Source organism: Sinohyriopsis cumingii, chromosome 6 (assembly GCF_028554795.1).
Source record: "Sinohyriopsis cumingii isolate HCF-2022 chromosome 6, ASM2855479v2, whole genome shotgun sequence".
NCBI classification, from domain to species: Eukaryota; Metazoa; Mollusca; class Bivalvia; order Unionida; family Unionidae; genus Sinohyriopsis; species Sinohyriopsis cumingii.
The window spans coordinates 167,064,179-167,091,207 of NC_142966.1; the positions used below are offsets into that span (position 1 = coordinate 167,064,179).

The window sequence follows — 27,029 nt, forward strand, 5'->3', positions numbered from 1 at the left end:
GTGGCGATGCCTGTGATGATGTATGCACCTAGCAAAAATCGTGATGGCACGTACGAAAACCGATTGGTGTTCGCGGAAACGTTAACATAGCTGTTCTATATTTCGGCGGAGATCAGCGAGATTTCGTACGACGACTGTTTGTCTAATTCCAAAGGAGGGTTATACCTTACCGTGGAAGTGATGAACGCGAATCAAATATCAGCGTGGTATAGCGGAACACTTTGTTCTCTATATTACGTCCTCCAACAAAATTCTATACTGACCATCTTTTGATCCAGAAGATGATTGATGATCTGTACCATCTCGTTATCGATTTCCACACCAATATTTCCCACTTGCCTATAGCCGATCAGCAATTTGGGACGCGAGAAGATCTTGGCGTGAGTGTGGAAGTAGCGGATGCTGGCAACATGGAGACGGTGTCTTCCGATACCTTCTTCTCCTGTTTCCGTTTCCTCTCGTTTGGGCTTGCTTTGTATTCTTTCCTCAAATTCCTGCTTCCGTTTCAGATCCTCTAAACGTTTGGAATACAGGAACTCTCACCGCTGCGGACGGAGCCAAACTGGTTGTGACGGATTATCCACCCACAGCCAACATGGAGTTAGCACTGTACGTGGACACGCGCCGCGTCAGAAACAGCTGAAGATAAATTACAACACTCACAGGAAGTAGTAGAAACCGATGTGAATTATCTTTATCAGCTTCATCAGAATTTACAAGCTCTTACAAGGCTTATTATTTTTTTTGCCAATCACCTAGTGGTGTCCGATTGAAGAAACGAATAGGCCACGGATGAAATTAGATCCAATATTTGGCTTCAGGTGCAGCTACCTCATGCAGAAGCCATCTGAAAATTGAAAGTGCATGGGTGCATCTCTGGAACACAACGCAGACTCGCTAACATAAAGCCTGACAGCGCCACGGATATGCTTTACAACGGTACAGCAGTGATCAGAGTCACCACACATGGATATTACATTGGCGCGAAAAATTCACGTTTAAATTAATTGAACTCAAGGCAGAACCTTTTAATCCTGGGTTAAGTTAATTCAAAATTTTTACATTGGATAAGCTGATCTAACCGATTCTATAAACTGCGCTGTGGAGGAAATGGTCAGAGTTACTATTGAATTTTACCAGTTGTTGTTTCACGATAGTACATGCAGGATGTGTCGTATGGTTAAAATGACAATCACGTACTCAAGGAGACCACGGGAATTTACTTGGATAGTAATCAGGTGAGAAATGCAAGTACGTTATCACTGGTCACTATCAAGGAGCTACTCATGCTGATTGTAATCAAAGATCCAGAGTTTCTACCGGTGATGGCACATATTCTGCCAAGATAAGATGGACATTTCAACATCGTAGAGCTCAGTCAACCCCACATCAGGACGCTTCTCGCATAGGTTGGTTTCTGCCAAATCAAATGCATCCCAAAAATTTGAGATGTACATATCGTTCACGATTAGACCTTTTCAATTCATCGAATTGTTTCAGTTCATGGTTTCGTCGCCAAAAGAACTTGCTGATACCTCTGGTAAATTCACACACCTCGAAAATGAATTTGGGCCCCATGCCAATCTACTCCAGCGAAAAGGAGTTGATCCATATGAATACATCGATGCGTTGTCGAGATTTGATGAAACCTCGTTGCCGCCCATTGACATCTTCCTTTAGCACTTACGTCTCTCCGATATCACTGATGAGAAATACCTATAAACTAACAAGATATGGAACGACTTCGGAGATTAGCACGAACTCTACTTGAAAACGAAGATACTCCTGCTCAAGGATGTCTTCGAAAAGTTCAGATGTATGTGCTTGGATCATTACCAACTCGATCCGCACTGGTGTTTCTCTTTTCCTGGCCTCTTCTGGGATGCCCTTTTTAAGACGAGTCAAGGTAAGATTGAACTCTTTACCAATCCGGACATGTTCATGTTCACCGAAGAAAAGCACGCCTTCGTTAGCAACAAATACATGAAACACTACGATCCATAAAACCATCAACGTACATTCTGTACCTCAACGTCAACAATCTCAACCCGAGATTTTCAATTCATCACTGGAGAACAGCAACTTGAGGAAAGCAAGCAGGATAGGATGAAAAACATGGATATTTCGTAGAAGTTGATCTCCTTTATACTAGTACCCAATCTCAAACGTTGACGAAAAACTCGTCGCGATCGAATCCAGACAACACATCTCAAGACAAACCCGTCTACATTGGCGCAGCCGTTCTCGAACTAACCGAAATGATCATGCCCGAGTTTCATTATGTTTACATCAAACAACAATACGGAGACAAAATCATACTGTTCATGACCGATTCCGATTCACTCATAGATGAAATTAGCACCGACGACGTCTACACGGATCTATATCAACATCGAGACCTGTTTGATCTTAGCGATTATCCTGACACAAGTACATGCTACTGCAAAGATAATAAAATGGAATTTGTAAAGTTCAAGGATGAAACCTGTGGGATACCCATCACAGAATTGATAGGAATTGGTTCCAAAATGTACTGCCAAATACTTGATGATTCCATCGGGAAAAATGCAAAAGGCGTCAAAAAGCCCATCATTGGTCACATCGCCACTATCGATCATTACAGTCACTTCAAGGACATCTACACTACTATTCCATTTGAACTTTCCGATCATAACGACATAACATATCCGCCATGCTCATCAACAAAAAGGACTTTGTACTTTTGATCACAAGCGTTACTCCTACGATGGTATTCACACACTCGCACACGGACATTATCGCAAGAAAAAGAAAACCACAGACAATGAAACACTATTTATCATGCTGTGAGCTAGAAACCCCATAACGCAGTAGTATATAGACCCAAGGGGGGCTCTCTCGACCATTTTTTATTACTCAGTGATACAAGTGAGTCAAAAAACCACTTTTTAAATAATTCTGCTATGTAACACAAGCACGTCAACACTCACATATGGTTAAATTAATTCTCAGATTTGCAGCCGTGAGTCTGTCAAGGAATTTCCAAAATGTCCGTAAGTAATCTTTCCAGGTGTCTTTGTAGATGGTGACTTCATCTATGTAATTATCACAATTATCTAGACAAGATGAAATCGTGTTCTTTAAGCGTTGAAAATTACAAGTCGAACTTTTCATCCCAAACGGCATCATCCTATATCGATACAGTTAATCTGGAATCTGGAATGCCGAAATTTCATACGCCCTATCCGTTAGATGAACTTGCGAGACATATTTTACATTTCCAATTTTGTCAATGCAGCCATATATTGTTGGTAATGGATATTAATCTGTTTTGGTCACGCTCTTCACATTTCTAAAGTCAGTGCTCATGCGGAAAATATCATCTGGTTTCGGTACAAGTAGACATAGTGAGCTGCGATCACATATATTTGGTTCTATGAAATTATTCTCGACCAAAACCAGAATTTCTTTGTTCAAACATTACTGTTTACGATGGTTCGTCCTGTACAGATGCTGTTTCACCGGTGTAGAATGTCAACGTCATGGCAGGTTTTATTTGTTCATTTAGGAACATCGGGGAACAAGTTCTTATATTCAAGTAAGTTTTGTTTTAGTTAATTATTTTCTTGTTGCTGAAGATGTGAAAGTTTTTGGTCCAGGTTGTTCATACTTTTCTTAATTCCGGAGTTTGGTTACACCAAATTTACTACAGTCCGATTGCATTTCACCTCATAAAGCTTAAGCATGTTCGATGGGTACAACTAAATAGACTGCACGATTAACAAGGCTATCTCTATAGATATCTCCCGTCAAAATATTGATGTGGCAAAATTGATTTAATCTAGATCACTAACACATTCTTTTCACCTGCCTAGGGGCCTTAGCACTTTGCTTGACTAGGATTCATAGGAAATTGCAAGAGAGCCAGCACTTTATCATCAAATGGGAAATTCATTTCCTTTGCATGTTTTTGTTTGCATTTTGACTGAGTAGAGTGCAAATTAGTTCTTGCAACCTCGCGAGCCTTTGACAACTAATATTTGAAATCAGAAACATACTCGAGAAAATTAGATTCTATATCTTCATTTGAAAGAATTAGTCTACGTACAGTATTTCAAAATACTAGTTCAACAGGACTAAATCCGAATGATTATTGAACTTAGGTTTCAACGCAAACAACAGTAAATGAACACATTTGTCCCAATGTTATCCAGTATTAAAATATTATCATATGCTCATTTTTCCCCCGTTAACTTTACATTGTCAGAATCGTTCAATATTACCCGATACTGAACTCGTGCGATAATACACATATAGCATTCACGTGCATAAAAGAACTACTTTATATTGTAAACAAACAATGGACGCAGACGCCAGCACTTTTGATTTGTACAAAAATCATGTACACTCACGTAAGAGGCTCTTTACGTTGTGGTTGTTTAAATTTGTTTCTGAATGAACTAAAACATGTTTCGTAGACTTCAAAAGAAAAATCCAGCTGTTTTGGCACATTCCGCGTTGATACAATGTTATGGATTTAGGCTAGCTACATTATATAACAGACGAACGATAAGGTCCTTACAAATAACATACAAGTGACAAGTCATATACCATCTTAGCTGGTGATAAGAATGGCAAAATAAAATATAATAACAGTTTTACATCATGAATTTCTTCAATGTATTTTCTTAATTCTGCAAATCCGAATTACATGAGCCATGTCATAGGTTTTCAATCTGGATTACACATTTCGAAATTCTGCTTTAATTTCGATGATAAGTGCAATTGCATCCTCCTTACTGCACTCAAAATGAAATAAGCATTAAATTCCATAGCGTCATTTTGATAATTGGAATTGAAAGACTTCATTATTTTTCACACATTATGATTTCAAACATTCAATGACAGAAACAGAAACACAGTTGCAGATGTAAACATGCTTCTCCCGCGCCACTTCAATCCGATGTATTTCATGTATAATTTGCACAGATGAATCCAATCCAAAATCACAAACTTTCGTCGAATCGATGCAAAATACCAAATATATATTCATTCCAGATCACATGGAAAAGTTGTTGCAATGCGCATTCATTCACAATATGACTGCAAATTTCAATTTTATCCAGCCACGCCATTTTCTTTCGAAACTTATGTCGAGCGCTCGACTAAATTAAAATTTATCTGGGAGGAGTTATGTGCACATTAATAATGTTGTAATTGTGTAATGATAAATCTGCGCTGGTGTATTTAGTTTGGAATACGGCATTCATTCATTTACGTTGTTTCTTGTAGTGTATTTTGTTTATATAATTAAGCCTTAGGTAAAATAAAAAAATGAGCATATAATAAAAAGGTTACTGCATTCGTATGGGACAATATGAGCTCGTTTTGTCGGAAGAATATACGGCACTCCCAAGGTCGTGCAGTATTCCATCCCAAAACTCGTTCATATTTTCCCATACAAATGCAGCATCCTATAAATATGACCGATTCACATTTCGATGAATTTTGTTTTAAGCCGCTTGGCTTTCAGGGTGATAGATAGAAGACGAGAGATGCAGAATTCATGCATACCTTGCTAAAGAATTCCAGACATAAAATTTGACCCTTATACACATTGGAGATTTGGACAGGCCAAATTGAGTAAACATTTTTTATCGAAGCTTTTACTATGTTTTAATTTTAATATTCCTCAAAGGAATTGCCTCTGGCAAACTTGTAGACTCAAACGTTATGGTCAACTTGATTTGGTTGCCTGACTTTGTTTTAGGTAATGGACGTAACATGTTCTACCATTATGATAATAAATAGTTCGTCAAATGCAGGGATAGGTTGCACATAAGCCTTAGCTATGGTCTGATTGGGTCTTTCTTTCTATTTTCCATGTGTGAAATGATCTGCATTATTAATTAATATCACTTGTAATATTTGACCAATAGAACTGATTCAAAATCTTGTCATAAGCATTAGTGATCATTAAATAATCATCCAAAGGAGTTTCATGGGCAAAACTAAGATTTTCCTATAGATACGAATTTGGAGCTACAATTTGATAACACAATGATCACTTGTCACCAGAAGGTACCTCACGTGGACTTGATTTTCTTATAAGGTAAGGTAAAGCGGTCAATTTTAGGTCACCTCTTCCAGCCTCTTTCTCATGCTGCGAATGTGAGAAGTATGACCCTCAACATGGGACCATCGGGCAGCCGATATTGCACTGCTTGTGAGAAGCGCAAATGTCTACGCAGATCTTTATCTACAGAGGCAACTGCATCCTCATATGTTGATTTGCCTCTCACCCATCGCCACGGTACTTACTGGTATTTGGTTGGGTGAGAGGGTGAGGGGGATAAGGTCTTCACCTTGTTCATAAGTTCGATTCAAGTGAGGAACAGTTACATAGGGTCAACCTCACTCTCATATATTCGAACACAATGGCTCTATGACGATGTCGACAGCCCTAGAGACGATCTTGAATGCAGTAGATGGCCATCATGTCCTTCCGCACCTGAGCCGATGCCTGCGCTGTCCATATTACTCTTACCATTTGTCTCAGCCGCCTGATCCGCCAGAGAAGACTTTCCAGGGACACCTGTGTAACAGTCACGGGCAGTACAATCAATTAGCTGTGTTGTAAACCAGAAACAATTGATGCGAATCTGAGAACTGGACATACTTCAGAGACGATATGTGCACATTGCATCTAAAACTCTCGGCCTTACCACAGCGAAACATACGAATATGTTTTATGAGGATGATGTTTTCATACCAAGAGTACTGAACTAGAAACCTAGGCTTCAAAGAGCCTATTTTGAAGACAGCGTTTAAACACTCAAGAAGGCAGGCTTCAACATCATCAAGAAGACTTTCAAACGCAAGCTCAGAGAGCGAGACTCACGGCAAAGCAGCAAGGCAGATGAGATTCACCCTTGCGAAAACAGGAATGGAAAGATAAACTTCTATGATACCTTGAGAAATAAGAGATTGGTTGCACCGCCATCATTTATTTCATTAGTATTCGAGCATGTTTCTTATCATCTGAGTCAATAACTATAAAATGACGTAAACACATGGGGAGAGAGGACTTTTTTCTACATCTTCGCTCAATATGAATACATTGGTGTATGTATACTTTGAAGTTCCGTGCAACGTTGAATCCACTTTATGTGATGCATAACATCTTTAACAAAAGCCAGTATAGTCTTCTGCGAAGATATATACAATATAAGCAAAAGCAAATGCATTTTTAAGTCCATTCAAGAGAGCAGACTAGGAATTTTAAGTGTACTTAAATCATATACATTCCCAATATTCTCATTATTATATCTCCCTTTGAAAAATGCCGTTTGATATTCAATATAATTTATGGACTACAGTTGTGATCATATTTACCGTGCAAGCAGAAGCAATATTATATGGAAAATATAGAAGGAGAATAGATGAACCTGTCAAGATAGGTTGTTTCGTCATGTCATATTTTGTTACGCATATTACGACAATATTTCTGGTTGGAAAATTATATCTTATATATATCCAAAAGAAAATGTACAATTTATTCGGGCCGAAATGTATAGCCTATCTGTTTGTTCTAAATCAACAACAAAAAGGTTTGCATTACTACCCGCTTTACTTTAAACACACGAGCATCCGTGCCCCACCATCTCACAAACTGAATACATGGAAAACAATTTTTGTCACAGAAGCTCCACTTTGTTCTAAAAAGCTCCTAGGGATGGATTTAATATCAGGTAATTTCGGAACATTAATATCAATGCAAGTATCCATAGTTGTATCACATTGTTCAAAATAGACCCACCGATCCAAACAACCTCTGACCTCCAATCATCTCACTTGTTGGTTCTTACTTTTTCAGATTTGGAATATTTTAAAACACGTGTACCAATGTCGAAATGTGCATTCATTGCTGCATTATTCATAGGACTAAATGTCAAGCAAGTCTGCATGTGACTGATCATCCTCATGATTTTTATCCACTCTCTGTGAAGGGAAGTATTATTATCGCTTCGTTGTGTAGATTGATTGGATGGTTAACCATTCATGCAAATATGTTTGTATTATCTCTTTGTCACATTTAGCTTGTTCATATAAATGATAAGTATTCTTATAATCACCCAGATCTTTGCGTAAAATTACGAATAGCAACTACTCACAAAATATTGTTTCTTCCAGTGCAGAACAAATTTAAATTATTGAACAAGTCCGATACGTAGTCATACCGTCATTACACTTGCATCAGCTGAATCAAGCACGTTTGGGTCAGAAGTACAGTTCTCGTATTATTGAATGAGGAATGCAAATATAGTGTATTGACTTTTGTTAGTTAATTGTTGTCCACCACTATAATAATTCTTGCTCCCAATCATTTGATAGCTTATGAACGTTCAAATGCAATTGCATACTGATTTTAAACCATGACTTATTAGGTGTAGGAGACGCTATCTTTGCAGACAGCACCGAAATAATGTTAAACCCCGAAGGCAGAATAAGACCCCTGGTATCAAAAAATAATTTTTTAAAATTTAAATTATGTGACAAGTTAAACAAGTAAGAACGATATTGTAAATTTATGCGTAGAAGTCTTATGTAAAGATAAAGCGGTCATGAAGCGCAATGGTGATATGCAATCAAATATGTGAACTAAATATATTATTACTCAATTTTAGAGGGCAGGAAAAGAAATCTATGTATGGAATGCAGTGTTGGCACTTGTGGAAATATCAACAGTATTTGGGCTAATGAAGAATCGCCGAATTACACAAAGCAGCATCCGATGACATACCAATACATGCAAACAGAAAACGAGACAGGAAATTATTAACAGCGGAAATGCAGTGACACAAACTAATCGCATCACAATCTGAAATAAAGGCAACTTAAATTCGGTGTTATCAGATAATGAAGTCAGTGTTCAAGACTATATACTGTGCTGCAAAAGTGGAGCTCCCTTCTATCACACCTAAAGCTTGGCTAAACCTACAAAATTTTGAGGGAATTAATATTTCTTTAGCAGCATTAACTTCAACAATATCACTGACATTCAAAGATGCATGCTTGTCGATATAAATATATCTTTGCTTGATGACTAACGTGCCAATCTTCTTATTGATCTGCCTTGTCCGAGTCATCATCGAAATAAAGAGAAAAAAGATACTTTGCGATAAAGAAATTTGATATGTTCGTGATCCACTACAAAACCCCTGGTTAAAAAGGAACAATGACTAAACATAGGTGACGGTCTCATGCGTATATAACGATTTCATAAAACATGTACTAAGTAAATACCCTCATGTGTCCTAATGTGGCTTGCGAACAATTGTGTATAGAAACTGGATATATTTTGTCTATCTATATGCCGTATTAAGACGCATGTAATGCAGTTGTGGGTAAGTAAGGGAAATGGTATCCCGTGTTTCATCTTATTTTGCACTTGAAATATGATTAGCTTGAGAGCAAAATCGCAATTTAAAGCTTATTTACGCACAGTGAATTGCAAAGGAATACATAATTTGTTTTGAACACCGTTTCATATTATGAGCGTGTTGAGGAGTATGACAAAAAGTGAAGTAGATTGCGTAAAATATTTTTTAAAAATAAATATAGAAAGCCTAAATGAAGAGAACATACATACATACACACACACACACACACATACATACATACATACATACATACATACATACATACATACATACATACATACATACATGCATACATATATACATACATAAGTAAATATGTACTTAGATACAAACACGTATACCTATTTACACGTTCAATGATACATCCGTGGATACAAATATGCATACGTACGCCTGAAGGAGTATTTCTCGATCATAGTCCCGTATATCTACATGCTATATTATCAGATATTAAAAGTGATTAAATATTAGTTGGTGTGGGATGTGAAAACGAACGAGATCAGACACTGGCATGAAGGCAGCCTGAGAAGAGAGGCAAATCTCAAAGTTGGCCACGTCGATTTCGGGATGTAGGTTAAACCATACTAGAAACTTAGTCAAATACCGCAAAGCAATATAGATTGCGTGTATATAGAATACAGGTCGTCTACATGACTCACTTAAAAATCAATATCTTGTTACAGGTATAATACTGTATAAACAGAGCCATGTTATCCCTGGAAGTAATAACGAAAGTAAAGTTTTATATATTTATGCTTTATGTTGGGATATATGTAACTTTGGATTACTTGATAATGAAGGTAGGAGTTTCTTTTTTCTGTGTAATACAACCTTGGCAGATAAACTGCTGAAAGGAAAATATCTTTTCCTACTTGCATTAGTTTCGCTTTTCATTATCTCTGCCCTTAAATTACTGTTTATTTTGTTGTATATTTTTTCTCATACTTAATAGCTATATTTAGTTTCTCTACTAATTATTGTTTTTACTATTAAACCATTACTTCCCTCCGAAGAAGAGCATCATGGTCTAACCTTGGTTGAAGTTTACTTTTAATGAAAATCTTCCAATTTGGTTGGGTTCTTTTTATCAAAATTTTCAGTTTCTTCAAAGAAATTCATCAAAGTAATCATACTTGATGGATAAATAGGTGTAAGTTATACCGCCGAACAATGTAATCTGTGATAAGTATACTAAAATACAGATTTATAAATAGTTACATTATGACTGCATGTCATGCACATGCTACAGCTCGTAATATGAGTACTTTATTCAAATTCTTTTTTCAAACTCTTTGTAAAATTATTTCCGTTTTCATGACGTATCATAATCACATAATCAAAGGAAAACAAATTTATTTTTGTGTCCCTGATTTACATTTATACCGCCTTGTATGCAAAATGGAACATATTCTTTACATTTATGTACATATTAAATCCATTTCCCTAACTTGACCTTACTGCATAAAAGAACCAAACAGTCACCTTGAGACGAAGTCTTTAAAGTGGGTCCTCTTCAAAGTACATCATAATTACTTTATATATAAATTGAAGAAACGATAGAGTCCTTTTAGTTGATCCGAATACTTACTATCCTTCATTTTGCTCGGAATGTTACGGAAAAATAGAAAATGACTTACCAGCAGAAGTTTTATTTAGGTGACTCTCCAAAGTGGCATTTGATATTTTGTTAACTTTTCTCCTTTCGGTTAAATTTCCAGCAACTACACTTACGTGTAAAAGTTATATATTCTTTTCAGATTGCTATTTATGTAGCAAAGCGTGCCATTATATATTTAATATTTCATATTTTGTTGTAACTTTTAAAAAAATATTATTAAATTATATGATTTTGTATCACAGTTAATAAGTTGACAGTCCTTTTATGATATGTAATATTGCTGCCTCTGTGTAACTATCATTTCAATAATTATCAATATATTGCAAGTTAAAATCAATATAAACCTAACTTCGGCTGGACGGAAGGGTGTTGGAAGGAAATAGGAGGATAACACACACACACACACACACGCACAGAGAGAGAGAGAGAGAGGAATGAATACAGAAACAAATTATAGGCTACATAAAAATATTGTATTCGTATTACATTGCTCAAATAACAGATTTTTAATATTAAAATGACTTGATACTAACTATAACTGTCAGGGTGACAATTACAAGTTTGCAAGACAAGGCAAATTTTTGACACAAAATGCCTGTATCAGATGAAGAACTATTTACAATATTATACAAAGGCAAGGGTTCTATAGAATTAATCATGTGTTTGTTTGTTTTCGTTTTTTACAGCGCCGCAACACAATTAGATTGTTTCATTGCTGTGGCAATTAGACCAGGTTAGATTCAAGCTTGCACAATTTCGTTCGCTAGTCCAGCTAGCTATCCACTGCGCCACTGCGGATCACAAAATCAATTAAAGAGAGAGGACAATTTTGAAAGGTATAGTATATTAAAGAGACAACTGTATCTCTTTCCACGATAAATTAATAGATAGTAAATAATTCAGCAAGAAACATAAAAGATCAAAATGTAAGGAAAATAAAAAAGTGTATCAGGTACAGGAACCGTTAAATCTTTTAAAAATTAAAAAATATTAGTCAGACGCCACGATGACACATTTTTTATATTAGAAAGTGCGTGTAAACCTGCCAAAATACTTTATTCTATTTGACAGGTGATAAATTAGTATTTTGTTTAAGAATTTCAGGTTAATTATCACCAAACCTCACAGCTGTCAAAAAAAAAGAATGTACACGAACTAAATGAAATATTTTTAAAACAGTTTATTTTAAAATAATAATGGGTTACTTAGATGCTGAATATGTATATGTCCAGAGAAAATAATCACTTCCAGCCTGAGATAAAACAAATACTGGACACAACATACAATTTGGTTCTGCTAAAAGATAAAGCACGAATGACCAAATCCTCGCCGTTGCAAGATTATGTAATTTTCTACTTGACGTAAGGTCACAATTAGAATTTTCTATTAAAAAACTCAAATACCTAACGGAAAATAACATTCGAGTATAATCCTGATGTTAACAAAACAATAACCTGGATTATGTATAATTCACTTAGGAAATTTCAAAACTTTAACCCAAATAAACATATTTGCTTTTCTTTTATTAATATGAATACTTATTTTAAACCAATACATATAGATAATAATTTAAGGATGAATTAGCTGCTTACAACGAATAAAAAGTCAATTTGAGTCAACAAGAAACTAATTCAATTTTTGACAAACTCATGTCCAATATACAATGTTAAATTACAAGAGCGTGTGATGAAATAAAATAAAAAATAAAAATTAAATAACTAACAAACAATTAAATTAAATAAACATAACTATATATTGCATCCCTGTCCAGTTTAATTTTGTAATCCTTTTGAAACTTAGTAATCCTTTATTAAATAGGGCGTCAATATACATTTCTCAGTGAAATTTTTTTTAATTTCAAACGCTTGATGAGCAATTTTATATGTATTTATATGTCTTCAAATAGATTTTCTAAAATATGCGCTTGATATGCGACAAGTGATTATAGCCCATTCATTATTAACTTTATGAAAGCTAAATAGACAAGTGTACAGCTTGTGCACCGGCCGCCCCAGACAATTGCATGATTTATATGCCTAAATTGAAATATTTTCAACATAATAAGTTCTAACGGACCAAATATAAAACAAAATAAAGATAATAATATTGCGCATGTTTATAAATACAGTATTTAGGGTCAACTCAAAGGTGTCATGTGCTATAACTGGGTTTAACAACTTGGGAAATATATTGTTATGTACATTTAATTTGTAATTTGTTGGCTTTTCTTAATGATTATTTGTTATGTATATTTCTAATTTGTAATTTACCTTAGTCAAAAATCAAGTTCATGTTGTTCCTGCATATATATGTGCATTAAAAAATGTTAGTAACATTCGTTGGCATACTTTGAATAGTTCCTGTCCATTGTTGCTAAAATTCAGACAGACTTACAAAACTACGGTCTTGTGTATGAGATGGACAAGAGCGATATGAACGCTCTGATTGAAGTAGGCACATTAAACCTGTTCACTTATTTAGACAAATATCTATCTGATTCAATTATAATTTATTGTCATTTAGTAAATTTGATAACTTCATCGGTGCATGACATGCGCCTTTAGAAAACAGATATAAAGCTTAATTCATGTAGTAAATTTCCAAAACTTGTAGAACATAGTGGATACAATAGGTAGAAAGATAGAACTACTCACTGATAATATGGACCTGAATCTAATAATTGGAGACATGAATGTAATAGTTTATTGACTTATTTCTTTGCAAACGATTTTAAAACATTTTTGTTATATAGTTCAAAATATTAACATACTGATTAACCTAACTTGATCTTGTATTGAGGGAATATATTAATAGTATATATATATATATATATATATATATATATATATATATATATATATATATATATATATATATATATATATATGTGTGTGTGTGAATGTCTGAGAGAGAGCTCATTTGAGGTGATCCCCAATCTAAGCAAATGGATCTACATTATGTCCCACTTAATACGATTTAATTGTATTTAAAGGTTTTGGTTACCGACACCCTGTCATGTACCGATGCGAATTTGGTTGCGAGGTATTGGTGTGTTACTGTACATAAACGACTGTGTTTACTATTCCTTTTTAAGAACATCTACTACTTAGAAAGCTGTGAAAGTGTCATATTATTCATAAAATCCAGCGAGAGAGCATAAGGATACAATGGACAATACTATGTTAAAATGTAAACTTATTAGCGTTCTCTGTACTCGGCAAACAGTAACGTTATTCTGTGCATTTCCTGTCTTGTTGAATCATATTTGTCGTGCCAGAAAAAGTCATTGACAGTGGTAGGCGTAAAAGTAAAACCTCATGTTAAATGGAGTGTCGTTCCTTATATCAAGAGTGATGCGGAGAAGTGTTATGTCTCATGAATAATTGACATACGTAGTAATTTAATAACATTATTGCCATTGGTGTTGCCTTGTTATCCTTTAGTGTACATGTGATTGCACATTTTGCAAAGTAATCCATTATGACCAAAATATACTTATTCCTAGCTCTGTCCTTACCTTAACAAGGGCGTTTCGTTTCCCATGATAACTAAACAACATTTGGTTTTAATTCTATATCTCGTAGAGAAACACATTATCTCTTTGATTCAAGCACTTCACAAACAGGTCGTTAAAATTCAGAATATCTTCTATTTAGTCAGAATAACCTCGTATCTAATTCCCTTCTTTCCTTAGTCGTACGAAGATGGTCTCTATGAAAATCAAGACAAACGTTGCTAAATATAATATTTTAGTACAATTTAAAGCAAGCAAGACAATCCACCTCTGGTAATCTTCAAACTTCCTTGACCAGCCGGCATTTTTATTGAATGGCATCAGAGGACAGCCAATTTTTCATCTTCGCTCATCCTGTTACAGTGTAAAACCCTATGTTTTCCAATTGACGTAATTGAATGTAACTCGCCGCAAAATTATGACTGACCTTTTCATAAATTATCAATTGTCCCTCTCATATAATATTCCACAGTGCAGATAATATGGTCGTTTTGGTCACACCAACATTTTTGTGTTCGTTTTTGTCTTCACTCAAGATTAAATTGCAAAATCTGTAAGTTCCATATTAGATTGTGCTTGCTTGGTATCAACATTACAAGCGGCATTAATGAGCTACAGAATGGTTGGAAAGTAAAATTTTCAATGTTTTCTTACTTCATTTCGGAGCGATTAAGAACTTGCATCATTGGTTTAATATATATGTTGAGAGTCGCCAGAGATGCTGTCAACGTAGCCCGGTCTAATGTAGAGTACATTAGCTCTTAATTTATTGTGCTATTTTGCCCTTATTACTAATAGAGTTTCGTTCTAACGATGTTGGCGGTGGAAACGAAGTTACTTTATGTTCTACTGTTTCCTCTGAGCAAACAACATGCACGTCGTTATGTTAGAAGTACTATACAAAGAACCGTTTTTCTTAAATAAATTTACAACTCTCACTAGAGGTGGGAGAGGGCACCAAATATCCAAAAGTTGTTGAACTCTTTGCTTCATGGTTTTCTTTTTGCCAGAACTACTATTAAGAGTTCACGTGAAGTGATGCTGGGAACCCAGAAAACAACTTCACAGATTGGAGCGTTTAATGAGCCTTTAGTTCTACTGTGCTATTATAGACACCTATTCAATTCATTGATTTTGCTCTGAAGTCAATCGTAGCATTCAATGCTTAGAATTTATCTATGACCAAATTATTTGGTGTTACAAATCACTAACCGGTTATGTTAAGTAGGTTAAAGTTATACAGTATATCCCAGTTATCGCGCCTGCTTAACCTTCAAGTTCAAATGATTCTACATTAGCTCAAATAAAAGTGACACTTAAAATAAACATCTTATACTTCAACGTTATGCTAGTTTTTAGATTATCAATACAGACACTGATTCATTGTCAATTAGCACCTCTACCTCCATCACATTTAGCATACGCAATACTATCAAAGCTGACTCCACACATTAATACCTTATTTCACGTTGGCGCGTCTGTGTTCTTCTTTGTTGACCAGTCTGTGAACTTCCACACCTAGTTTCTATGTCTAAGATAAGGAGGTATCATTATGCAATACAGTGCATCCGTTTGATTCTCGATGGCCTTCGTATAGAAACTTGTCATAGAAATGACTGTTTTGATTAAGATCATTCCTCGTGATTGGTTTTGAATGAACCCATTCTAATTGTTGATCAAATAATCTTGTATAATTGTAACTGAGATTGTAATATAAAAGCATCCGCGATTTGAAACTTTATCAAAACTCTGTCTATCGTAACATTACCAATATGATGACACGTCCGTTCAGATACAGCAATTTAGCTCTTAAAAAATAAGTTTGAGACAAATTGATCTCTTTATTTTATTAAATATAGAAAGCCTCTACATCTGTACTCACTCGTAACAATCTTTATTGTGCTAGTTGGCCTAATCATTGGGAGAATTTATCCCATCAAATTATTGATCTTAGATAATATAACGAAGAGCTAGATTAGTTAGTTAAGAACGATAATGATCAAAAGTTGTAGCGACTATAGTCTGTTATAAACAGACAAAGCCAAAATTAAAGTTATGATTCAGTCCAATCTGCCAAATACTGAGTGTCAGTGAGACAGGAAAGCTAAAACGTATATCTTCTCTTCTTTTCGGTGTCTATTAATGTCTGTTTTCTCACCATCTCGGTCCTTTGTTGTCCAGTAGTATTATCTTCAACCATGGCCCTAAAATGTCATATCTCTGCCACTAATTGTAAGACGGATGAATGTTTGTTAACTTCATTTATGTAACAACGGGTTGTCTTCGCGCGCGGTTGAGTCAACATTCAACTTAACAACATGATGTCGACCAGATAAAACAAACTTATCATTATAGATTCACCCATGGCTTCCTAAAGTGGTACCCTGACATCAGTATGAAAGCCTAAGCTTTCATTATTAAATTAATCTATTTGTACCTAATCAACATTCATGAATGCTGATTAAAGTAGATGTAAAACGTAGACATGATAAACACAATATCACCTGTAAGATGTACCTGTTTGGAAATTCTTTTGAACGATATGGCTCAATGAAATAATAAAATATTAAATATGATCATGCTAGCTGAATGCATTGGTTCGACATAAACATGTTTACCTATTACATTGCACAGAAAATAGCAACAGCAGAGTGGTATGATAGAGATGCATACATCTGAGGACTTGGGATTCTGGACACTCACTCCTTGCAATAATCAGAAACATGCTATTCCATGGGTGTTAGGGTCTAGCAGTTAGAAAAAGGGAAGAACATATAAAAGCATGATCTTGAGAATTTATTACAGCTCTTGAATCAGAGATTTTAGAGGAAGGATGGAGAAAGTGATGGGGCTAAAATGCCGCCACTATGAAAAGCAAGACTGGGGATGGGGACTATTGTCAACTAAAGTAAAAAAGCTGTAAACTAGCATATGATCTATAAACATAGGACGTTAATATTATATGAAAAAAGTTGTGAAAATGTCATTAGACTACAACAACATGGAAACTAGTGAAATAAAAGACATTAAAATTATGGTATGACTTGAAACGGAGAGAACGTTTATCTGATAAGTCTGCCGGTTGTGCTCGAAATAATTCCTTCGGCATTATCAACTGAGCACATATCACGCCATGTGAAAGTAATTTCAGGTAATATACAAAAATAAAAACACAGATTCTGATCAAATGAATTTATTGGTAAGTAAAGGGCTAGAAAAATGATAACAAAAACCATTCGGTTTCAGAAAATTAACAACTGTTCCTACATCATAACTGTTTTATAAAACATAAAAATAATAATTGTCTCATATCCTGATTAGTTGTTAACCTCGAGTATGTCAGATTTTTTTCATTTTAATGATTTTTCAAACCAGAAGCAATTTATATCATTTCAATTTTTCATTTAGATCGCGACGTTTGTGGAAAAAAATAGTGTTCTTCAGTATCCAAAGTTAATTAATTGAAGTCGTACACAGTAATGTCTACCAGCACCCAGGGCACACAAGATGATTAGTTATTGGTCTCTTGGCATATACTATTTAGTGTTTGTCGGCCATCACTTTAAACATCACAGTAATCGGCTTAGAGTTACGTAGCTCCAAATCCATTGACTTCTTATTAAAAAGTTAGTTTATATTTATCTGCTGTATGTTCTTTAAAACTAATAAGTTACATCAGGAATGTGTGACCACTGATCCTGTTAGAAGTAGTCAAGAAGAGGGAACTCCATTCTAACAGTAGTGCATTAAGGAATATTCATTGTCAGTAACTGTAAATATAAATGAAATAAGCGCGCAAAACAAAGAGGTATTTAATATCATAGGCTTCTTCAAGGCTAAGCTAAAAGTACCAAACCAGAAACGAATTGGTTACCAAAATTATGGATGATAGAACCTGTCTTAAATACCTATACCTATGGTATTATGATCTTTTGATCACTAGTGCACCAGTTCTGATACGGAAGTCATGAGGGAATAAACTCACAGGCTAAACCTTAACAATTCTGACACAAGAGCTGACTATGTACGAATATAGAAGAATAAAACCGCAAAGGATCATTGGGAATCGCAAATGTTGTCGTGTGATGACGTTGCTCTATTTTAAGTGTACCACCTTCATCCCTGCACATGGTAGATGTATACCCTTCATATACATTATAACTTAGATAATGGTTAAACACCTGTTGAAACAAACTGTACTTAATAATAAAGAATATCATCTAAACCTTTCTAGATTGTTGTCGAAAATGGAAGCAAGGAAAAAATATACTCTACTGCAAAAGCTGGTGAAATTGCAATCATCTTTCAATTTGCAAATGAAAACTTTAACGCAAAGGAAAGCAAGAACAGTTTTACAAAAATTACAAAAGGAATTTGAATGTGATGAATATGATCATCTTGAGGAGAAAATTAGATATTATAATTTACTAACGTTCCTACATCACTGGTGTGGAGACTTCGTGAAGGCAAAACAATTTAATAGTAATTCTTTGAAAATGGATCCCGAAAGTATTGTCGCTCTAGGAAATAAAGCGTTGATATGTTCTCGAGAGGAAGAACGTTATGAGGATTTCAAGGTAATTGAGGAAATCTTGACACAAGTCGATAGACTTTCTGTCGATCGGTTAAAACTTCTTGTAGCAGAATCAGAAATGGCATATTTTTACGCTAGATTTGGCATATTGTATTATACAAAGGCAGAATCTATCTATGAAGATGTATTAAGGGATGTCGTGCCTGAGGATGACGTACCAGTGTTTCTGTGGCAGTATGGTTGTGGCTTGACAAAAAAAACGACTATTATATAACAGCAAAGACAGATTGCAGGGAGATGATAAAGAGTACAATGAGACAATTGCGCGAGCCGCGTCCTTGTTGTTCGAAGTAGCAAAGCAGGATGAAAATAAAAGATTCAAGGCAAGGGCCTGGGCCGAATTAGGCAATCTAGCACTTTTATGATATCCTAAAGATCTCTTTCCGGCAGATATCCGGACACTGCCAGGTGATGAGATGTTTCAAACAGCAATGAAAATGAACATTCAGATATGTGATATCGCAGTGCTTGAGCAATGTGCAAACCATTACAAACGGTTAGGTCAACTCAGCGAGTGCAATGATATACTATACAAAACAATAAGAGTAAAGGAAACATCCAGAGCTAATCAATGCCATGCCGGAAATCTAAGGAAAGAGTTGTTAAAGACTCTGAAAGGAACGAAACCAGATCCTGAATGTGCTGAGATTCGCAAAATACTAGAATTATACGATTCTGCTATCGCAGGACAGAATATTGTTGCTTTGGGTTACAAAGGTAAATTTCTGATGGAGATCGGGAAGGATAAAGAGGCTATTGAAGTATTTGAAAATGTATACTTATCACTTCGACAGGCTGATAAGGAACAGGAAGACTTGGATTGGAAAGTGAAGGCACGCTGTCAGACATATCATGCTAAGTGCCTTCTTGTCGATTCGCACAAGGATAAGACAACTATTGCAAGGGCAAAGGAATTACTTTGGTCAGTTATTGAAATGTATGTTGGAATCGGAAAGAAGCCAAAAAAGCAAAACAGTTATTTGGAACTTCCCGTTACACAGTTGCAGAAATTGCTACAAACGGAGTTAGAGACACCAGAGTCAATTTATGAACAAATCGCATTGCTTGAACTGGTTGGACGAAAAGTATGTGCAGACAAGTTACGAGACAAAATCGCAAACAAGACATATTCACAGTAGAACAACCAGCAGAAGTCGCCAGACGTTTGATTAACTCACTTGCATTCGATGAGGGCCTTTTCCTTTTAAATCAAATGTTGGTATCTAATACTTTGCCTGAACAAATAAAGGAGTTTGCCATCAAAGCTCATATTGATGGTGCAATTAACGTTCTTGAGAAAGGAGATGTTATTTTAGGTCGGACACGAGCTCTAGCCGCGTTTGACATACGTTTTCCAAATCAGGATACACAAGACCGTTTGCATGTCTTCTTCATTGCACATGAATGCCAACGAGAATTGACTCGGGAACTGCTAGAATGTTTTACTGCTTTAACTACTCTGGATATTACCTCTTGTTTTGATATGATGCCAGGAAGATTAATATTCAGCAGTCTTGAAGAAAATATGCATCGAAGTTCTGTCATTGCGATTCTTTATAATGAATGTGATGTGACGAAGGATGATTATGATTCCAGACTTTTTCAAACCTTAATTGAAATAGCCCAGTTAGTACACATGACCGATGGTGAGGAGAGGAGTTTGATTGTAATCACTCCGTCTGACCAGAAAAAGACTCCTTCTCGTCTGGGCTATGTTCCTCATCTTCCACTGGGCAAACTATACAAAGAAAGCAAGAAAAATTGGATACATCAATTTTTTTTGCAGGCTTTATTGCGTGGAGACTCTAATTAGAATTTCGGGACATTGACATTTGGCATATTTACTCTGAGAGACATTTTATTGTATTTGCTTATCATTCTTTGACTTGTTTTGTTTTTAAAGAAGACGTACAAGCGAATATAGAAAGGAAGAAGAAACAAAAATAAACAAAAATGACGTGCACCAATTCCATCTTGTAATACTTCATTTGAGTAATGCCAACGCTCCGTCAAGAAAGGCTAAAAGTCAAATAATGTAATTGTTCAGCTATTAGATAAACAATTTGAGGTCAGTTTTTAGCATGACCGTTTTAATTTTGAAACTCGTTACCTTAACATAAGTTGTTTATATATCACCCTACTTTCAAAGTGTAACGTACCGACCCGAAAAGCATTCGCGACGATAATGTGTAAGACTTGGAATAAATAAAAGTATCGGTAGAATTATCAGCTCTTACTGAATGAAAAAATATGTAAAACTTTTTGTCTTAATAACACTTTTGCTCTGATGAACGTACATTATATTTGTATTGGAAATGTACCTCAAATTAAGGATATACATGTATTATACATTTTGTATACTATTAACAGGTTAGGGTTGATAGCACCTTTCGGTCTATATATGACCATTTGTGACATAATTTATTTTATTTTTAATGCAGGAGATAAGGTACTTAAAAAAACATTTTAGCGTATACATTACTAAGTATTAACCCCATGACTCAATGTGCATATAGTAATTAACACGTATGAAACATATTGAAGATTAAAATAAAATGATTAATGCCAGAAGTATTGAACAAGTGGGAAATGAAATAATACTTTAGATAACGAACGTTAAATTACTAATTTTAAATTCATACAGTGACATGACAAAGAGATCTAATGGTTTATAACAAAGCTTTATGCCTTATCTATGTTTTATATTTGAATGTGGAGATTAAACCAGAACAACGACAGCAATACATGTATCATTTCTTCCAACAAAAACCTACAAGGAGACAGACTCTTTTTAAGTACATTTTAGAGTCGAATCAATGCGATGACTCTATTTTGTCTTTAAATTATATGATCTAAGATAAATGTGCAGTAACTGCTTTTCGAGCGAATGCTGCAACTTTGTAAGCGGTGAGAGAGAGAGAGAGAGAGAGAGAGAGAGAGAGAGAGAGTGAGTGAGAGAGAAAGAGAGAGAGAGTACCTCCTCAGAAAATAAAACGCAGCAGGAGTTCACAATACAAGTTCTGAGTCCACCGAAGAAAGATCAAAATTCCAAAAATAATATCAAATTGTTAACGGGAAAGCAGCTTCCAGTGTCGAATTAGTGACCTGGCAAATAGTTATATTTTGTTTTGAATCGGTTGTTCTTTTATTTTTGTTTTGTTTTTTGTTTTAATCTTGAAGAAAGTGGAAAGAATTTTCGGAGGCCTTTGGAAACATTTTCGTTTAGTTCCTCTGTCTACTTGCCTCGACGAGAAGCAGTAGTTCGTGTTCTTGGTGATGCTATTATTAATGTCGAAGCTGTCGTAGCTGTTAAATTTGCAAAAGCTTTCATTTACCCTGAGAAAGGTTTCATCTATTTCTGAACTTCAGTCATATTTTTCCATTTAGTTAAGATGTATTTGATACATTTCTCGTTTTCGAAATGAGGAAAGGTGGATAATCCTGGACTTTATACATTCATTTATATTATTGTTAACATCAATTACAAACCTTAGTCATATTTCTCATGGAAATATTTAAAAGTCGCTTGAGGCGAATCGAATTATGTCCTTATAGTGCAAGTTTAAATTGCTCGGTCGGTATGCCTGTTAGGAAAAAACATTAGATATTGCAATCCGATACTTGAACTTAAATTGCTTGGTATTTTCATTTCTACTCCACGCTTTTTATTTTATATGGTATTTCGCCCCACAACACAAGTGCAGAGAGTGATGCAGAGATCATGCTAAACAAAGTTCCACAGTTGTGATAAAATTTATTTGAATACGTCAATATAATTTAATTTTTGGATATTGACATTTTTAGCACTTCTCCAAGCCTCAGGGAAGAAAGACAAAAGATCTAACTGAATGATCAAACCGTTTTGTCACTAGTAGTAAACTTGATTACGCAATGACCTAGCTTCGATATTTTATTTCTTTCTTATTATTTGTGTCATATAGCTTCTCCAATTAACAAAAGGCAAAAATAAACCGTACACCAGTTTGTATTCATAGCTAGCCAAGGTTCATGTTGTACATCATTTATAGTGTAAAAGTAATTCCATTACAAATCGGGAAGCAAACACAGACAATATATTTTATTTAGGTTTTAGTAGGTTATATATATATATATATATATATATATATATATATATATATATATATATATATATATATATATATATATATACATATATATATATATACATATATATATATATATATATATATATATATATATATATATATATATATATATATATATATATATATATATATATATATATATATATATATATATAAATATAATGCTATCGGGCATTTCTGTACATTTAAGGTTTCCGTTTTCAATATTGAATAAAGCGCATATAGAATTCGACCGATTGACGAAAATAAAATACAGCGATGATTACCATTGCAAAAGAGGCAATTGTCACCAGAATATTCTTTAACAAAAATATTAATTTTCGACACAGGGGATACCACCCCAGTATTTTCATGACTCGCGATATGTCGGCCTATTCTTCGCACAGCGTTGAAAAGATGTGATATTTATTAATAGGCAATATAAATGAAAAGCATTACTTTGGACTGTGACTGTCAGCATTTAAGTCGAGTAATTAGGTCAGGTTTATATCTAGTTTTACAAAATTCAACTTAAAAATGCCAATAAATGGCAATATATATTAAGCAAACAAAACCGATCTTGTAAAAAGTTAGTAAATCCTTTTTTTATAAAAAATAATCTATTATGTGGAAGAGAAACAACAATGAATAGGATGTAATGTGTTTACAACGTCCTGCTGATGGGAAAAAATTATTAAAGAATTTAGAAACAGACTATAAGCCGGTGAATTTCTTGATAATTTATGTTCTAGCGGTAAGCTGACACGTTGGGTAGCAGACGATTTTGTACGTATGGAGCAACGTCTTGCAAAAATGGAAACTTGGATTTAAATGCAGTATTGTTTTACGGTATACATTTCCATCTTTTATATAACGTATTTATTTGTATGATTCTAAAAGATACATAGTAAATCGGATTTTCTGGGTTACAGGTTCAAGAGGGTCATTGAGTGGATCTACATGTTGCCCTTTAGAAATCACATTTTCATGTGCTTTTTGAGACTAAATTTGGGATATTTATACACACTTTATGAATGTCACTTTTCTTAATTGAAGTACGAGCGTCCTTCCTTGATACAAAATGGATTTTAAACCCAAATAACACGTGACCCAATGCTTACAGAAATGACGTATCGTTGCGCAGAATTGGCCTCGATATGGTGGTATATATATATATATATATATATATATATATATATATATATATATATATACACAAAATCCAGTAAACATTATTTACAAGAATTTCAAGTGATCAAGTCGCTTTGTACAAACGTGTATAGTAAATAATTGAAGAGAACTGTCTCAATAGTATCCCGCAATCCCTGCATTCATTGAAGAATGATAAACTAATTATGATTCAAGTTGCACGGATACATTAAGTTTGATGACATTTTTCAATGCCCATCAGTGACTGCAAGCAAGTACTGAAATAGACGTATAAAAAAAATACGTCGAAGTCAATATTTACATCTCCACCGCCGTGAAGCATTCGGGTGAATCTAAATGATTCCTGGTCATTCGATTTATTGTCGTAGGTGATACCTTACTGCTGCATTTCGAAAAGATGTGCACATTATTCATACCAAGGTCTGACTCCATCATAAATTTGATCATGTTTATTGCAAAAGATGTCTCAATAAAGTATCAGTAGTTGTCTGGGGTTACCATACTAAAAGGAATTCGATAAATTATATTATATCATATTGTATTATATTATATTATATTATATTATATTATATTATATTATATTATATTATATCATATTATATTATATTATATATATGGGGGTGGGGGTGTCTATGTACGTAGGTATGTATTGTATAACAAATGGGTAGGTAGGTATGAATCTATCATATACTTTTCTCGATGTAATAATCAATACCAAGCTATTGAAGTGGTAGAGATGTTAGGATTGAATTTTCGGTACATTGTATAAAAAGCAACTTTTTATTCTTGTAGTCCACATATTTATTATATTAGTAAGGTTTGTGCTTTTTATTTGGGAATTGTAAAATCCCTCGCGTTGCATAACAAATTTCTTCTCATAATCTAAGTCAGCAAATTTGGGGTCAGTAGCAAGGTGTGTTGAGCAAGCCAAATACTTTCCTGTTGAGCATATCAGTAAAACTTTACTGGTTTCATGGAAAAAGCTGTTGATTATTTAAAAGACAATGTAACTATCAACATCATGATCAGTAACAACCAATTTAGAAATAAAGTATTGTTTAAATAGCAGAGAATAATATTTTGTTATTTATGTTCTTCAGAATCAGTAACAAAATACTTTTCTACAGAATGATTGTTGCATAAGTGTCATGTTTTGACATTTTACACTCTTTTGGATAACGTGAATTTCTTTGATATTTAATTATATGCATCGTATTCAAATATATATAAATTACAGAATTGTATGAGGCTGGTAAATTTGCAGGAAACGTTTTATTTTATATGTATGTCTTATATCTAAAATGAACTGTTTATTGAGATAAATGAGATGAATAATATATAAAATTTGGTTATATATATATCTCATTTATCTCAATACAAGTTAGTTTGATTCGCCTGAACACAGGGCCTGGTCTATCTTGCAGCCAATCCGTAAATCTCGATCAGCCTTTAACTAGATGTAGGTATACTCCATTCGGAGTGACACCCTTTTAGGGAGCATGAACTCGCTTTCTCTCTCTGTCTCTGTCTCTGTCTCTCTCTCTCTCTCAAATCATGGATTAAGAACAGTTTTCAGTACAATCATTGCATAACAGAGACTTTATAACCGTATAGAACGTGGAAACTGATGCGTCAAAATATATTATCTGATGAAATAGAGTTGGTCTCAATTTGTGTTTCAACAGTCTCAGTACACAGCACACGCTGGATAAAAATGACTGAACAAATAATATAAATAACATCCAAAAATAATGTTCTTCCTTCATCAGGGTATTTATAGTTGTTACTTGTACATCATTTGAATAATGACTCAATTAAAGTTGTCATAATAATATAATATAATTAATTAATCAATGTCAGTGATACTGCCGAAAGTTATTTGAACAGGCCGCCTCCTCTACAGCCTTTTAAACATTATGTACTAATGTGCACGCAATGAGCCACTATGGGAAACAATAGCGCGCCACAGTTAATCAAATGTAGGAATAACAATGGTATGATGTATTTTATATCAGATGATAACAGTTTGACGCAGTTGGGATATTACCATTGTAACGAAGCAAAGTAATATATCAACTAATTGACAGCATACGCTTTCTTGCCTTGGTCTTCTTGATCTTCACATGTTGGATAAAATTATCATTTTGACTGATCCTAATTAGTGATGTGAAGTCGAGAGGTTTTCTCAGAGAAGCAATAAACACATTTAATATGGCAGAACATGTTTCTGGTTGTATCTACCTAAGCCAGCAGTCGTTAACTTCGAACTGTCCTAAATTTGAAATCCCTTCATCGAAGCCAAATTAGTACGTTTCGCGTCAACATTAATAATTCGTTGTATAGTAACTGCAGGCTACGATTGCTAAAAAGGAAAGGAGAATTTTCCATTTTATTGAGGCAATAATATCACATAATATACTATTTTGTATGTCCTCATGTTGTTATTTATCTGCATGAGGGATAAAGAGAAAATGAACTTGAAAAGAACATATTTGGAGGCTGAAGTATAAAAACATTATGAGACGATAAGAATTTATTGATGTCAATTTGAACAAACTTAAACTATTATCTATAACAAAACAGAAATCAGTGTTTCTTGCCAAGG

The 27,029-nt window shown here is 34.5% G+C and overlaps 1 protein-coding gene across 4 annotated transcripts in view; it reads left to right on the forward strand.

Moving 5' to 3' along the window:
- The window catches only part of LOC149798486 (uncharacterized), a 62,200-nt gene that overhangs the window by 23,129 nt on the left and 12,042 nt on the right, over window positions 1-27,029 (forward strand). The window contains exons 1-3 of one of the 4 annotated variants that reach the window (XR_016422029.1): window positions 7,625-9,386; window positions 11,727-11,876; window positions 23,466-25,553. The exons of 1 other annotated variant lie outside the window; for it this stretch is intronic. The gene's annotated coding sequence lies outside the window, so the exon portion shown is untranslated. Of the gene's footprint in view, window positions 1-7,624; window positions 9,387-11,726; window positions 11,877-18,788; window positions 19,173-23,465; window positions 25,554-27,029 lie in introns of those variants that run through there. 2 more of the 4 variants (XR_016422030.1, XM_089963685.1) reach the window with 2 other exon arrangements.